Source organism: Dipodomys spectabilis, unplaced genomic scaffold (genome assembly GCF_019054845.1).
Source record: "Dipodomys spectabilis isolate Male_0828 unplaced genomic scaffold, ASM1905484v1 ptg000636l, whole genome shotgun sequence".
NCBI lineage: Eukaryota > Metazoa > Chordata > Mammalia > Rodentia > Heteromyidae > Dipodomys > Dipodomys spectabilis.
This window is the reverse complement of record NW_024871313.1, coordinates 413390-424621: the sequence shown is the minus strand read 5'-3', so window position 1 is coordinate 424621 and position 11232 is coordinate 413390.

Below are 11232 nucleotides of genomic sequence, written 5' to 3'. Positions count from 1 at the left end.
TGCTGCAATAAACATAGTTGTGCCGGTAGCTTAGTATGGTCTTGTGTGTTATCATTTGGTAAATGCCCAAAAGTGGGATTGCTGGGTTATAGGGGAGCTCTAAGTGGAGTCTTGGAAAAAATTATATTTAGTAAAGTAAGTCAGACAAAAGAAACATAGGTCCTATGGTTTACCTTACTTGGAATAACTAGTGTATATCTGCGACAAGCATAAGAGTTCAAAAGCTATGTACATACCACCAGATAAGATGATGTTAAGCGAAGTGAATCCCAAGATAGGGTTTATAATTTACCATGTGACTTTTTTTTGTTTTTGTTTTTGTATTTTCCTCCACCAAGGTATAACTCCTCTATTCACTGTTTTTAATGTTGGTGCCCAGCATCTTGTATACACCGTTTCTCTAGCTTGGGGAGGGCAAGGGAGAAAACAAAATGTTTAAATAAGGCAGGCTGACCCGTTGTAACAATGAGATGCACAAGACACTATGTTGAAAAAGAATCTTTACAATATGGTCAGGGAAGCAGGGAAGGGAGGAGAGGGGGAGTGTAGTTGTGGGAGGTGGGAGGTAGGGGAATAACAAAGGAGGAGGTAACAATGTCTCATAGAAAATGTACTCATTACCTTGCTCATGTAACTATAACCCCTCTATAACATATTTTTTCAGTAAAAACCTCTTTTATAAAACAGAAGGTGTCATGTACAGCAAGTATAGCAGCTCACATATGTAATTCCAGCTGATTGGGAAGCAGAGATGACAAGGATCATGGTCTGAGGCCAGGCCAGAGAAAAAACTGCCAAGACAGCCATCTCAACGAATGAGCTTTCCATAGTGCTTCACATCTGTAATCCTAGCTAATTATGTGGGAGGCATAGGTAGCAAAGCCTCAGTCAATCTAAGATCATACCCGGGCAAAAAGTTCAAGAACTCAAGTAATTAAATGGACAAGAAGTATGGTAAAAGTAGTTGAGCTTCTTGATGCTATACAACCAGAGTGTGTCTAGCAAGCAGGGAACCCCTGAATAGAACCCTTCCACCAAAAAGCCTAAATAATTTTAGCCTATTTGAACATCTAATTTCAAGGAGCCTGACAGATCAGAGATGATGACATTCTCTTTAAAATTAGGTATTCAAAAGAGACAAAGTTATTTAGGTTTTGAAAGAATTGAAAAGGAAAATGCATGTGATTTTTTTAGCTCTGTAATTCTTGAAAACATGAAATGTACTCAAGTATTTAATATATATCCATATGTGTGCATATGTCCATGTATATATGTATATCCATGTATGTATGTATATATATATATGTATATATACATATGTATATGTATATGTATATATATGTATCGATATATATATACATACATACATACAAGTGGTTCATCTCTTTTCTGTGTAGCAAATGGTAAAAATGAATCTGTATAATCACTACTCAAATGCATGAATAGACAAAGAGAATGAGCAGAGAACTCATATTCAGGAAATTATGGCTAGCCCATAACCCTGAAAATCTTTTACATCAGTTTGCATGTTTCAGTTACTGCAGTACAGGGACAGTACGACAACAGTGGGATACTAGGCAGATGAAATGAGAAATGACAGATACAAATGTTAAAATATTCTTTCTGATGGTTAAGTAGAATTTCCTGTGTGTGTGTGTGTGTATTACATTTTCTTGATTATTTTTTCTCTTGAAGGTTATCTGGGCAGATTCAATAAGAATGGTCTGGCTGAAACCTTTACTATATCCTAGTTTGTGATCTTTCAAGTAAATGGCTGGAGTAGAGTTGCTGGATCATATGGAAGTGGGTAGTCAAATGAAGGGTGAAGGGTTAAAAGGTAGAATATTGAACAGGAGAAAAGGGGGAAAATGCAGAGAGGAATCCAATAAACATCCTACAATATTAAGAAGAGTGAAGGAAGAAAAGGGATGGATGAGAATATTGAAAGGGTTGGCATTGATCAAGGTATATTGTATGCATAAAATGCTTTGTTTTTTATGATAATTTCTATCCTACTTAAAATAATAATTAAAAAATCATGTCCCTAAACTGTTATGCAATTAGAAGCAAAGAATAAGAATTTGCTCAGATCAACTCCAGGGTCTATAAGTCTTTTTTGTTAGGATAAGTTTTAGAACAACACTAATGATACATATAACCTGAAGAAAATTGAATGATTTTCAGGTATTTAAAATAATCATTTTGGAGATATGGCTCAAGTGGCAGAGTGCTACTTAGTGAGCAAAGCTGTCAGATAATGAATTCAAGTCTTAATCTCGAACAAAAGTGCAAACAATCTGTAAAATTCAGGCACTTTCCTGGGCACTGGTAGCTCGTGCCTTTAATCCTACCTTTAATTAGAAGGCAGAGATCTGGAGATGTCAGTTCAATGTTAGCTTAGATAGGAACGACTGTGATTCTCTCATCTCCAATTCACTGCCAAAGAAAGCTGGAAGTGAACTCATGGTTCAAGTGGTAGAATGCTAGCCTACAGCAAAAAGCTCAGGGGCAGAACCCAATCCTAAAGTTCAAGCCTTAGAATAGTGCATTTACATACACAGGGGAAGTAAGTCACTCAAGTTCTCAATCTTCCATTTCCCTAATCCTAACTCAAATCTTGGACAGAACCCTTAGAGTAACCTTGAAGATAATAGTAACCCAATCTTAAAATTAATGGAAAATATATCCTAACAGATACTCATTGTCTTTGAAATGATTTGCACTTTGCTCCAAATACTACAGATTCCCTGACTTGGACTCTGAAATCGTTCCCTATTATGAATCATTAACCTCAAATCTTCATATCATGAAAACTTCCGTAGTTTCCACTGATCTTAACTTTTACTGAACTCCTCTATCTCCAAAAAGAAGTTGCAGGTTTACTTAAAATCTACTCTAGTTCCTAACCCTAACTATATATCTAAACCTTACTAGAAACCTAACTCTAAATTTAATCCTATTGAACCCTGGATAGGAAACTTAAGAAAACTCTGTAGTTTTTGTTAAATTTCACACTTATTTTACTTGAAAGTGTTAGCAGAAAACTCAGTTTTACCTTAAAGCTTACCCTTCCCTAAGCCTAAGTCTAACCTGAACTAGACAAGCAACCCTAGCCCTAGAACTAATAGCCTTTGGATTCTAAAGGTCATAAAAATACATTAGTTTTTATTCATCCTAAATTTGATTTAACTCATCTCTCTAAAAATAGTTTGTAGTTTTATTCATTATCTTGCCATTTTTGTAACCCTAACCTAACTGGAATATTGAGGCTAACCCTCACACTAACCATACCCTAATCTTAATATTATTAGCAGTTTCTTATTTCACATTCATCCTAATTCTAATTAGACTTGTTATTCGAAGATTTACTTTCAGTTTGACCCTAAACTTTCCATTTCCCTAATGCTAACACTAACTCCAGCTGGAACTGAAACCTCACTTTCACCCTAATGATAGTCCAATTCTAATGTTTAAGAAAAATACTCTGTTTTTATTCATTCTAATGAATACTCCAGTTTGCACTCTGGAAATGAGTTTCAGTTTGCCCTAATTCCCATAAATTTTCTGACTCTTCCTCTGAAGTTATCTTGTTCCCTAATATGAACCATTATATTATTTGTCCTCACATTCTCTTATCAGGAAAAATACTGCAGTTTCCAATGATCCCACCTTTTCCTGAACCCCTGTGACCTAAAAGAATATCAGATTTACTTACCATCTAGTCCATTAATTAACTCTAACTCTCAACCTAAACCTGGTTGGAAAACTCTCATTAATCATTATAAGAATGATCACTGAGAAATAAATATAATGATAATGGTCTAGTTACTGTTCAATCTCATATTTTTGCTTCCACTTGTTAGTGAAAACTGAATATTATACTAAAACTTTCCTATTCATAACACAGTTCATACTGACCCTAATGTTAATCCAAATTATATGTCAATACTAACACTAACACAAGTACACTAGTTTTCACTCATCCTAACTTGATTCAAATAAGCCTTCCAAAAATAGGTTTCCATTTTTTTCCAATATCTTAGTCATTTTCTAACCCTAAACTTAATCTTAACTGGAACATTGAGAATAACCATAACCCTAATTGCAAGTAGATTCTAATATTAATAGCAATACTCTAGTTCACATTCATTCTAATTCCTGCCAGGCTTATTCTAAAATTTACCTTCAATTTGACTCTCATTTTTTTCCTCCTTCACTCTAAACCCAATCATGGCTAGAATCGTAACCATATCCTTGACACTAACGGTATCTCACTTCTAAAATTTATGAAAAATGCTTGTTTTGTGTCATCATTACTGAAATTCCACCTGTAATTCTTGAAATAAATTGCAGGTTTTCCTAAACCCTATAGATTTTCTCACTCTTAACTCTGAATCTATCTTGTTCCTTAACAGGAATCATTATATCCATTGATCTCAAATCCTGATATTATGAAATACATTATACTTCCAATATCCAAGCTTTTCCTGAAATCCTAGAACCTAAAATAAGTTCAGATTTACTTAACATTTAACACATTTCTTTTCTTTTTCTTTTTGTCCAACGTGGGGCTTGAACTCTGGGCCTGGGCATGATCCCTGAACTCTAGGTCATGATCCCTCAGTTCTTTAGCTCTAGGTGTGCACTTTACCACTTGAGCCACAGCAGCACTTTTGGGTTTTCTGGTGGTTAATTGGAGATAAATGTCTCATGGACTTTCTGCCATGGCAGGCTTTGAACTGCGATCCTCAGAAATCAGCTTCCTGACTAGCTAGGATAGTAGGCACGAGAAACTAGTTTAACCAATTTATTTATCCTATTCTCAACCCCCTTTAACCAGAAACCTAATCCTAATCATAATCTGACTTAACACCAAATAGTTACTGTAAGGAAAATTGTCTAGATTCTATTCAATCACACATTTTTTTGTTTCTACTTCTTATTGGAAAACTAAATTTTAGACTAAAGCTTATCCTTGCCTAAACCTAATGAGAACAAAATGTAATTCACCCTTTAAGCCAAATTATGTCTGAATGTTTAAAATAACACAGACACTGGTTTTTATTCATTTTAAACTTGATGCCATTCATTCCTCTTAAAATATGGTGCAGTTTTGCACCCTTTTATATCTTACATCTTTTTTTCATGTTAACCGCAGCTCTAACTGGAACACCTTGCCTAATCCTAAATCTACATATAACCGAATCATAATGTTAATAGCAAGCCTCTATTGCACTTGTATTCTCTTGCTCAGCGTGTAGGTCTAAATTTTACTTGCATTTTGAGCCTACATTTTTTAAGTGTTTTTCTATTTCCTGTCAAGTTTTCTTTTTCTTTTTTTTTCTTTCTTTTTTTTTTTTTTTGGTCGGTCATGGGGCCTAAATTCTGGCATTGGGCGCTGTCCCTCCACTCTTCAGATCAAGGCGAGTGCTCTACCACTTAAGCCACAGCGCCACTTACGGTTTTCTAGTGGTTTATTGGAGATATGAGACTCACAGACTTTCCTGCCTGGGCTGCTTGGAACTCCGATCCATCAGACATCAGCATCAAGAGTAGCTAGGATTAAAAGCATGAGCCACTGACGCCCATCTTTATTATTTTTTTAAATTTTATTTTATTGTAAAGATGCTTTAAAGACAGATTAGTTATACGAGTAAGGTAATGGGTATATTTCTTGTTGAGGACTGTTACACCCTTCTTTTGTTGTTCTCCTACTACCCCACTCCCTTACTACTCCCTCCCCTTGGTGTAAAGTCCATTTTCAACAAAGGGTCTTCTGAGTATCATGTTGCAATGAGTCATCCTGTATTGAATCTATTTCACTAACCTTAATTCTAATTTTGTCTGGGATCCTAAACATAACCATAATAATAATGATAGCTAAATTCAGAAGTTAATAAAAATATTCAAGTTTTTATTCATCCTGTTAATTCACTATCCAACTTGAATTAAATTGCAGTTTAGCTTAATTATGTTTCCAAATTAGATTATATGTGCATATATAAAGATGTAATTTTATGTGAAATGCAGAATATATTTGGAAGAAGAAGTAATGGAAAGAAAATAGAGGGAGGGAGTATAATCAAATGCTTTAAACATATTATGGAATTGCCACTTCTGACAATTAATAACCATTAACAAAATAACTAAAAATTAATAAAGAACACACTGCCGTCTAGTATTTTTTAAGAGAGCCATGATATGTCTTGTGAATAAAATACTTGTGTTAGATAAACTTTGTTCATGCATATTTTATATTGCTATTGGTCAATTATTAACTTAATGAATAATAATATATCAAATAAGATTCCATGAAAAAATCATAAAATAGTTTTTTAGTAATTGAGAAAAAGTTATAGTCATGAATTTTAGGAAACTAAATTTCTATTTATGAAGCAATGATTTAGGTTAACTAATCTAGTTATTTTAGAGAACATAATTGGCATGAAAAACAACTAACTGTACATCTTGTTTCTTTAAGGAGTGATGTTTAAACATTGTCTTTCATTCAAATGAATACTTAGGTTTACTTTTCAAAATAAATGCAATTTTATCTCCTTTCAGAACAAGTATTTAACCTGGAATTAAATGTATTAGCATATTCAAGTATTTAAAAGCTAAAATTTCTATGTTTGATACGTAGCTCTACATATTCAGAAAGACACAATTTTTGTATTCGTAAATGTCTAACCACTGGGATTTTTGCTTCATCAATATAAATTATCTCATGAGGTTGTTGCAAAGGTTCCAGTAGCCAGTGTGGTCAAAAAACATTTCCTGAATTCTAAAAATTAAATCTTATCATTTTTAGCCCTTGATTATATCTTTATTTTCTCTTCAGAGCAATTAAGCTAAACTAAATACTACTTTTAAAACATTTTGCTCACATTGTAAATAAAATCAACACAGGCCACAAAGAGACTGATTATTTCAGACTCATCATATTTGGTAAAGTTAGTGTGAAGAATGTAGCGAGCAGAAGGTTCATATACTCAATAAATATTTTTGGTTAATTTAAATTAAATTAAATATCTGGATTTCTAATTTGGAGGTTAATCACATGGAAACAGGAAAATAATTTTTTGAAAATAATTACTTTGGGACCATTTTTCTTCTTAAAATATGAAGCAAAAATATCTCTAAGAAATATATTTTTTCAATAAAATGTTTCAACCCTTAGTAAAGTGCTTTATACTTTAATATAAAGTCTGTCTCAAAATAGAAATTCTGCAACTAATCTAATGTGTGTTTTCATGCACAAAATTCTGTAACTTCTAGTCTTATGTGATTTTAATTATATTTTATAGTTGTGACATGATCCCTACTTATATTTATACAAACTTCTGTAATTATACAAATCATGCCAATACACACTAACTTACGAAAGAAAATATTCAAACAAAATTATCTTTTTTTTCCTGTCTCCAACAGGGAAGGATGATGTGCTAAAGTATATTAAATGAAAGCACTCTAACAAAGAGTCTTTATGGAATGGAAATTTGCACCATGAGGATGAGAACATGAGCACTTTCTACTTGGCTGAACAGGAATTTTTGTTTCTACAGTATTTTCTTACTTTTAATCACACAGGAAAAGCCATAAACTTTGAAATTCATATGAAGGAATTGTTTTAGTAAAAGATGTGGCAACCCTGCTCAAAAGCTCTATCTTATCACTAGGTCTTTGTGCTTGCTGGCTGATCTATTTCTCTATCATATGTTTCATATTATTAAAAATATTAGTAATTAAGCAGTAAGTACATTACAAGAGATTCCTGAAAATCACAGCTATTACAGTTTAATAATCAGAAGTGAGGAAAAAGATTATATTAATCTCCAATTTCTCCCTTTGGCCTTCAATTTGTCAATTAATTTTCAAAACTATCATGTAAGATGTTAGTTTATTTTTCCCTTTTTAATTAGAGATTAAGCAAGTGTTTTTTTGTTTTTTTTTTTTTTTTTTTTTGCAGTAAAAAGTGATGACAATGGTATCAGAGCTCTGGTAAGGGCACCTTCTCCTTAACAATTAATGCTCTACGGACTGTAAATATAGAAGCCACACTAAAATTCTCTACACACACACACACACACACACACACAAACACACACACACACAAACAAGCACACATACACACACACCACTGCCACCCAGACACATCAAAGATATGTTCCATTCCCTTGTAATGATAGTTGATTGATGTTTGCTGCATTGCTTTATCTCAGCTTCAAGATCTTTCTTAGACCTTTATCTTTCCCCCAGATCAAGTCCCTAATTCTTAGTATACTGAGTGTCTGTGTATTCACAATAGGTTCCTGCCTGCTTCAGGCCAATTAATACCCTGAATAGAGTATCCTGAAACTTCACATCCCAGTCTAACTCCATGAGTTTATACACCGTTGCAAAATACTAAAATTTATTGGATGTAGAAACCAAGAGAACACCCACCTTGTTACTATAGTAGCAATTGACATCATGAAAGTAGAAGGATATTGATCAAGAACTGAGGTACGAGAATGGGGGTATGTCTAAAATGTAGAATACTGGATATGTGTTACAGATACAAAATCATCATCTATAGGCGTATTTATTGATAACGTAATCATATATTGAAAGCACTATTTACAAATACAGTTTTTCAGTTACTTTGCTTACCTCTCACTTCTGATCACAAATCCGCTCATGAATTTTTATAGTATCTTTGAATAAATGACACCATTTGCATGTATGTAACATCTTAAAATAAGACAGTATGCTTTTACATCTTTCTTTCTATATGACAAGCCCTTATTTTTTGTTTCCCTGTTTGCTGATTAACTGTTTTCCTGGAAACAGGATATTCACATCAAACCTGGGTGTAATTTTTATTTTTTAAATTTGAAATATAAACTTTGTTGTGACTTGTCATTTTCTAAAGATGAGTGATATTCATGAACACTAATATGTTGGTGCCTTTAAGTAAATTGAGACTTGATGTGGTATGATAGTTCTTGTGTCTAATTGACATAACCATTAGATGATTCATGTATAAACATGTGCATTGCACTTTTTTATTTATATATATAAAATAGTCCCCAAGGATATACTTTAAAGTGATAAGGGGGGGATTGTCTCCATGTTCCATACTTTATATTTATTTCAGTAAAAGTACTAGAAATAAATGATGTTTACTGGAACAATATAAAAGAACATATTTTCTTTAGAACGTATTTCTAAAGATAATAGATTTATTGTTTAAAGAATAGAAAAGAATAAAATAGGTTTCTTGCTTGGGACTGAATAAATTACATATGAATGTAGTCTCAAGATGAGACTCAGAGAGAAATTCATATTAATATTACTGAGATATATATCACAATATAAGGAATATAGGTATTTTAAGGAACGGGTCATTCCAAGCCCTAGATACCTAATAGATGAAGAATGGTATTGAAAATAGGAGAGGAAAACAATTCAACATGCAGATGTTATGATTTTATAATACTAATATGAAAAAAATGGAGCATTTGCCTTTCTGAAGGAGAATGTTCAGCCAGTAATTTCAGTGAAAGGTATCAGTTGTAATCAGTCTAAAGTCTTTTCCTCCAAGATATCCAAGAGTATTATACTCACCCTCAAGAGTAAATAAGAGTTAATTAGCTTTGCTTTATATTAATTTAATTGTAGCAAATGGGTTAAAATGTCTGCACTCTTTCTTTCAATGTAATAACTTACATTTGTTTTACCTAGACTCAAGACCCCCCAAAGATCACCAGAGACCTCGACCAATGCAAGTAACAAAGGCGTCTTTTATTTGCAATCTCCAGGCTGGTGCTCTGTGCAATCAGTAACCCATGACACAAAGAGACCCCAAGCATAGAATCAGCACAGTTTTTATAGTATTAAACAAACAACTTTATGGAAGTTTTACATGAGAAATTACATGATTGATTAACATTTTAATAAACTAAGCTATACATATGTGATTGGCTAATATTATTGAGGTGTTATTGACAGGAAGTGTCTGGCCACTGGGTCACAGTGTCCTGCATAGCCACCCAATGTTTGGTGAATGCATTTGGAGAAAATTCTTGTGGCTTTTCAAAGGATTATTTATGTCTCAGTTGTCCAGGAATTGTTTTTCTTTTTGTGACATTTCTGGGTCCAACCCATGGTTATTTTCATAATTCATACCTCACAAGATGGTTGCTAGCCTGTAATGGAGTTACTTAGGCCTTCATTGTGCCTCTTTAAGCTTTAAGCTCTTCACATTTCATATTATTACTGTCTCTTCATATAAGCCTGAAATCACTATGTAAAGGTAACACAAACAGAAAAACAAAAATAACTTGATACAACCATCACAAATCCTAAATTATGTGAAAAAAATCCACAATATAATAAATGAACCAGAGGAAGAGGAAAAACAGTGGGAGAATAACAACAGAAAATTACCCTAGATTTCTCTAATGAAACAGAGATTTAGAGTCCTAGAAGGTACTCCACTTCTAGAGTGTCACACCAAGTTAGGTATAATTATATATAGATATACAATTCAAAAGAATATTTTATACTGTCTTCACAAGAAAACAGAAATCTATGAAAAGTTACCCAGCCAGGAAGGTGAATGCTGTGACTGTGTTGGCCAACATATTCAAAAACACAATTGCAGTGTGGAAATGAAAGGGTCACTTGGGAAAAAAATCATGAACAGAGAGACAGTCACATATAAACATAGAGACAATTCACCTTACCACTGGATAGTCGGAACTGTCGTTGGAACCACAAGTATTAATTTGACAACGTCTCTCACAACTGATCTCTTCTCCTACACTTAATGGTCTAGACAAAAGCTTAATTTCAGAAAAACAAATCACAACAGAAGACCAAAGCAACACCTGACAAATCATCCAAGAACATAGATAGTCACCTATTAAGATCATAGATCCCCAAATGAAAGCCAAGAAATACTTCAAATGGACAGAACATAGAAAACTATGAGAAAAGTCATGCCAAGGTAATATAATTCACACAGTAAATGAACGGGCATTAGAACAATCAATTATCTAGAAGATGTTTTTCAAAATACATTACAAATACTGCTGAAAAATGTGATTAATGAAAAGGTACAAAACCTCTACAAGGAAATTTGTGAACAAGATGAGACCAAGCAAAGATCAGCAAAATAATTCATGGAGACTCCAAACACAAAGAAAAATAAATTCTGAGAAGGCAAGAGAGTCCAAGGGAAAAATG